Genomic DNA, 6000 nt, shown 5'->3' on the forward strand with positions numbered 1-6000 from the left:
CACTTTGTGTGCATTACAGCTCTGTCTTTAATACTAGGCCGTATACAAAAGCCAAGATTTTTTCTCTTTTTCTCAGAACTATATCCTTTTTTCTCAGACATACATCTAGAGAATTTTATATGCGCAAACAAAATTAGGCATAATACTGTTCTTATTCATAAAGAAATAAATAAAATTTAGTCTTGACATGAAACATGGAGGTATTTCAGTTTTTCCTTAAAGGGGAGAGAAGCTCAGGAAACTGTTATGTTTTATATGTGAAGGCGTTTTCAGAAAATGTAAATCTTTGTCTGGACTACATTTCTGTAGCTGAAATCAGAAAGTGTATAGGGCTTGATGTGCTGAGGTGGAAATGTGCATTAGGAGTGGCCAGCAGCAGCAACCATGGAGGGTAGAGCAGTGTAGCAGCAGTGTAGGAGGGTAGAGCAGAGACATAGCACCTCTGGAAACATTTATTTTTGGGAAGTTTTTGCCCCTTAGAAAAAGAAAAAAAAAAGGCATTTGCATCTGTGTTCTCCTGAACACACATCTCTGCTGCCTTTCAGAAACAGAAAGAATATATCTGAGCTCTTTGTCATGTTCCTTCCTTTTCTTTCATGTCTGCTGAGAGTCACAGAGTCATCCTCCCTTATCTTCTAAAACATGGTGAATGCAAATCAGCATCCATTGCAAGCTCAAGGTAAGGGGAGAAGTAAGGGGAGAAGAGTAACTTCCATGGCAACTTTGTCCTGCAGGATCCCTACAATAAAAACAAGTATAAAACTCCAGGAGAAACTGGTACAACATCATAGCATTTGTTTACCTAGTCCTGCCTAAGCTTTTTGCCTTTCTGCTCTTTCTGTTAAGGACCAGCTCATCACTCAGATTTGTTTCTTTCCAAAAAAGGGCAGAATCATGCCCATGTTTGCATCCAAAGAACATCCAGCATGGCTTAGTGAGAGGATTTTAGAGCAGTTCTGTTGCTGACTGGCTTCTGGTGCATAGTGCAACTATTTCAGAAGGGCTTTGGTTTACACCAGAGACTGGCAGCCAGCCAGCAGAAGCCCATGCTGTGCTGCTTCTGCCCTGGCTTCATTCTCTGCCTGTGCCCTCAGCACACAGCCCAAGAGCCACGGGTTGCTCTGAAGTCCTAGGTCTTCCCTAGTCGCTCTGCTGTGGCACTGCCTCGTGACTCTATGAGGTCAGCAAGGAGCCAGTCTCCACCTCCCTGTCGCGGAACATCAAACCTCAGAAAGCAGGACAGGCAGAGAGGGTTATTTGCTCTTTGTGCTATCCTATTGTTTTGTTAGCATTTAGCATGTCTCTGAAATAGGGCAAAATGCTTTATTATTTCCCAGATTTCCTGAGGCTGCGTGTTCCAGTGATGGCATTTGCCACTCACCTGGCAGGGGACCAGATACGGGGAAGAGAAGCAGAGCTTGAGTTAGATATTGCATCGACCAAGGTGCTCAAGTTGCTTGTGTGTGCTTGACTAATGACAATGCTGAGAATAGTGGAGAAGAATCCCCCAGGAACAGAACATGAACATTAATTATAGGGGGGAAAATATATTATTAACATCAGACCGCACACTACAGGAGATCCCAGTGTGACTATTAAAAGAAATTAATTACCACCTCTCTTTACCTTTCAGATCAACTCTTCTTTATAATGAGAATAATTCCTTCTTTGTTACCACTGGTATTATCAACTGTGTGAGAACAGTTTTTCCTTGTATTCCATTCACTGGTATTGTGTATCTGTATAGTCTGAAAATAAATATTTGCAACAGATGCACTGCATTCCCTCTGAGGGGAAGTCCCACAAGCCCGGGCTCAGGCTCTGTAAAACAGATCGGCATGCTGAAATACTGTTTCCTCTGTGCTGATAAGTGTGAAATAGCATCAAAATCATTCTCTGTGACAAAACCAGGAGTAGGATTTAGGAGATAGTACAGGAGACCTCTTTTCCATTCCCATTTCTCACTTTACATCAGAGTGGTTAAAAAACAGGAGATATTCTTACTTTTTTAAAACTAATCCTGCTTCACAAACCCTTTCCCAGATCACCAGTGTATTTTCGAAATACATCTTGTGTAATTTCACACAATACATTTTTGCTGGTAAAGTCAGAATTGAGGTCAAAACTGGACTAAAAGAAAACTCATTACAACTTCAACATCCGTAATCCGCCCTGAGGAGAGAGATGAATGCAGTGAGCAGGCTATGCATGCATTGTTTCCATTGTACTCTTGATTAACTTGTAATTCGCAAGTGAGGGAGTGTGAAGGAAACTACTGAGTGATGGAAGGTCACCAATTCCAAGAGGAAATAAACGATGTATAGGCATCCCATTCATCACTTTATTTGTGTAACATCCTTTTGGAATCTGGCTCTCTAGGGTAAAGCCCGTTTAAAATCTTTTAATATTTTGCAAAGACAAGGCTGGAAGCTTGTGTAATCTTAGCGACAAAAGAATCATATATAAAATCCACATCATCCCAGGGCTGCCAGCACCTTTTTTCTTGAAGAGGCCCCTAATTCCCCCAAATTCTTCCCGGTTGTCCTTGGATAGAGGCCAGAAATGCTCACGATTCTTTCAACCCCACATGAAGATCTGCTATCATCCTATTATTTCCAGATAATAACAACCCTATGTGCTGCTGTATGGTTCACTTTTGCATTCCAAGGAGCATCAGCTTCTCAGAAAATCCTCATTATGGGCATGGCTCTGATTAGTGTCAGGTTCCCTAATTCTGATATCAAGAAATATTTGAATGAGTGCATGATCTCCTCTCCTCATCCATAATTGCACCCTCAATTTTTACAGAATCAATTTATTAATGAGCGAAAGCTGTACAGCAAAGAAATTGCATCAATTGCTCCCTTCATTTGTAGAATAGCAGCTATCCCTCAAATGAGCAACAAACTCCTGAACCGGTAGCTTCCTTTATCACACTGAAATGGAAGCAGTATAACAGTGGCTGGTCTAAATGCGGAAATAGAGATCAGCATTTGTATTGGCTATTTGTAAAGGCTGTAAGAGTTTGGCTAAAATAAGAATTAGAAACAAAAAGTGGTTGGTAAAACAGACATCTGTGCCAGACAGAGAAAAGACCTGTGCATATATCCCCAGTCTGCTTCTACTGTTAAAGTAATACTATAGCAATAGGACAGCTAGACATGATTGAAACGCTCTCACACTTTATTTTCTTCCACAGTTTATTGCAGAAATAGTAAACACACTGTGCTGCACAGAGTCAAATTGACGCACGTGATCTTCTGCATTATTGGTGGCTAATACGATTGCTCTGGAGCAGGTCAGTGCACATTCTCACTTTCAGTTACTTTGGACAAATGCAAACTAAGTGTACCGTGAAAAATTTCATCACAGAACATGGCGTCCAAAAGATGATGTATGTCACTACTGTGATATTTTTATTATGCCTCAGAGGAAATCCATGTTAATGCACAGCTGCAAAAAGAATCACAGGTTTTAGAGGAGAAAAGATCCAGAGTAACTAGTGTGGACTAGCATTTTCTTTCACGTATACCAGCAGAGCTGCAAAAATGCATGAGGTAGGACGTCATCTGCTTTTCTCCACATACAATTTTTTTTTTTTCAGTGGGATTGAATTAAGTCTTATCTCTGGATTTTGTAACAGTGCCTGTGAGGAAGTAGTGAGTTGCTAGATAGAGAAATAAGAGAAAGCTGTGGCATGCACACGGGATCTTGAGGCATGGAGGAATTGAAACAGAGTATTAAAATTAATTCTTAAACTCTGCAGAGAGTTTTTTTGTTCAGCCCACTATGCAACAAATAGAGGAGTCATGGCATGACAAAAAAATCTTCAGCCCAACTGTCACATCGCCAGGGTGGATGGAGCTGTAGGTAGGTGGGCACATTCCTTGTCCAAAACGTGATTCCTCATTAGCAGGAAACCTGTCTGTGGAAGGGCAGCAGCTGCTGCTCTCACTCCTTCCAGCTCTGCTGTAGCAGCTTGGCATACAGAGTTAGGCCATAATTCCAAGCCAGGTTTATAGGGCCTTAGCTCCTTTTCTTTCAAAGGACTTGCTGCTGCTTCTTACTGATGTGAGAGCAGAGCGGCCTGATCTCCCTGTCAGGACTGTGAGTGAGGGCAGAAAGGCCCAGTCTCCTCAGCCCAACTGAGCACTGCAGGAGGCCAAGCTTGGATGGGGTGATGCTGCAGGAGGAGGAGGGGAGGAGAAGGCTCTCCCTGGTGGAGGGGGCAGATGTCAGGGCAGGCTGAACAGCTTCACAGACTCCAGAGTGGGACAAAATCCAGACTTAGCCAGAGATAATTGGTTTGATAGTTGAAGAATAAGGAAGCAGCAGATGCCTTTGAATGCATGATAAGAGCAACAGGTCAGAGACTTGGCTCATGGTGATTAGGTTTTGAGATAGCAGTAGAAGAAGCCTGTGTTCAGAAACTTGGCACAAAGCTACAGTCCTTTTTTGAACATCTCTTTGGGATGACAACCTATGATCCCTCTTTTTTTTCCCCTCTATGGTTTCCACATGAGAGTGTCTACTGCGGTCTGCACTTAAGCCCCTCAGGAGCAGACTAGAGAGAGAAAAGTATCTGGATCTATGAAAAGGATAATATAGGGGAAAGTATCAGAGAGCCTCTGTTTCCCAGAGAGTCTTCTTAAATGTGCCTTACCATTGACTCAAATATAGATTGATATCCATGGCATAATCTGTGCAGTTCCTAGCAGCACCTGCATTTCTTTCAAGGCTTCTCACCCACACTTTGCCCAGCCTGTTATTTCTTATCCCATATGACAAAAAGCCATCCTAGCAGCCAAAGAATTGGAATGCAATGGAAAATAGCTGAAAGCTAGCAATGAATTTAGGAGCTGTGCTAACCATTTGGAGATTTATTCTCTTTTTTTTTCCTGGATAAAGGGTAAGTTAGAACCTTTCAATATTTCAAAAGAGTGCAGTAGAAAATATCCCTGGGGACAGGCTGTGTAAGCTCAGATCCTGTATCTGAAGTCCAGCACCAATATTTTCTCTAATGAAAAAAGTAATTCATTCAGCTAAAAAGAGAGTGAGTTTGACTTTGAAAATTAAAATCAATGCTTTAATTCAATACGCATACAATTACCAGCTGTCAAATGGCATGTAATGCACTTTTACTTGGGGAAATAAAAACACCACCACAAAGACCAGAAAGGAGGCATTTGACAAATGTTAGGGTTTTCATTATGAACATTTTTGGTGTTTTTGAAAGCAACGCTGCAAAGTTAAGCATCACAGATGACAGAACATTATGCAGAGGGCATAAAAGGACCGATGGTGTTTTTCGGAATACATATCACTGCTTCCTGTAATGTTCTGTTGTCACAAATATATGGTGATTAGCTATTTATCAGAGTGAAAGCACATCATAAAACATTCCACATATCATTGAGTTTCTAATAATCTGTGTCACTGTAAAGATTAATACATTAAGTCAGTCCACATAACTTCATAAAATATGCTCCTTTGCCAAGATTTGTGTTGACTTTGGAAAACAGTGGATGAAATGGGAACATCTACTTTTGTTTCTGATCTGAGAAAATACAGAGTTGTTTTTTCTCTCTGGGACAACACTGTTTTGAGAAATAAGAGTGTCCCCAGTAGTGTTGTCAGCATGGGAAAATCTCACTTGCCTGCTTTACGAATACAGTCCTACTTAGTCTGTATTTTGGGACATGACTTACCTGCATTGAAGCCTTGCAAATCCTTTCACCATGTTAAGGCACACTGAAGACCAGCACTGTATATCAAGGTCAATATTTTCAATTTTGGGTGCTGAGAGTTCGGCACTGAAATCCATATTTAGTCATCTAACTACCTTTCTAAACACCCACATGTTCTTCAATTTCAGTGATTTATCACTACCTGTGTTTCCACCAATCCTTCCCCAGAGCCCCATGGTGTCTAAGAATACACTGGAAGTTGTATTTTATTTGAAAGATAGCTAGTGTAATTGCTGTTTCTGGAGAGGAAAAA

The 6000-nt window shown here is 41.2% G+C and overlaps 1 protein-coding gene across 2 annotated transcripts in view; it reads left to right on the forward strand.

Annotated features, from left to right (window-relative positions):
* The window catches only part of NPAS2 (neuronal PAS domain protein 2), a 95475-nt gene that overhangs the window by 24506 nt on the left and 64969 nt on the right, over positions 1 to 6000 (forward strand). The window contains exons 1-2 of one of the 2 annotated variants that reach the window (XM_003203152.4): positions 1355 to 1444; positions 3200 to 3298. The exons of the other annotated variant lie outside the window; for it this stretch is intronic. The gene's annotated coding sequence lies outside the window, so the exon portion shown is untranslated. Of the gene's footprint in view, positions 1 to 1354; positions 1445 to 3199; positions 3299 to 6000 lie in introns of those variants that run through there. 2 annotated transcript variants of the gene reach the window in all.

The sequence above is a fragment of the Meleagris gallopavo genome, chromosome 1 (assembly GCF_000146605.3).
Source record: "Meleagris gallopavo isolate NT-WF06-2002-E0010 breed Aviagen turkey brand Nicholas breeding stock chromosome 1, Turkey_5.1, whole genome shotgun sequence".
NCBI classification, from domain to species: Eukaryota; Metazoa; Chordata; class Aves; order Galliformes; family Phasianidae; genus Meleagris; species Meleagris gallopavo.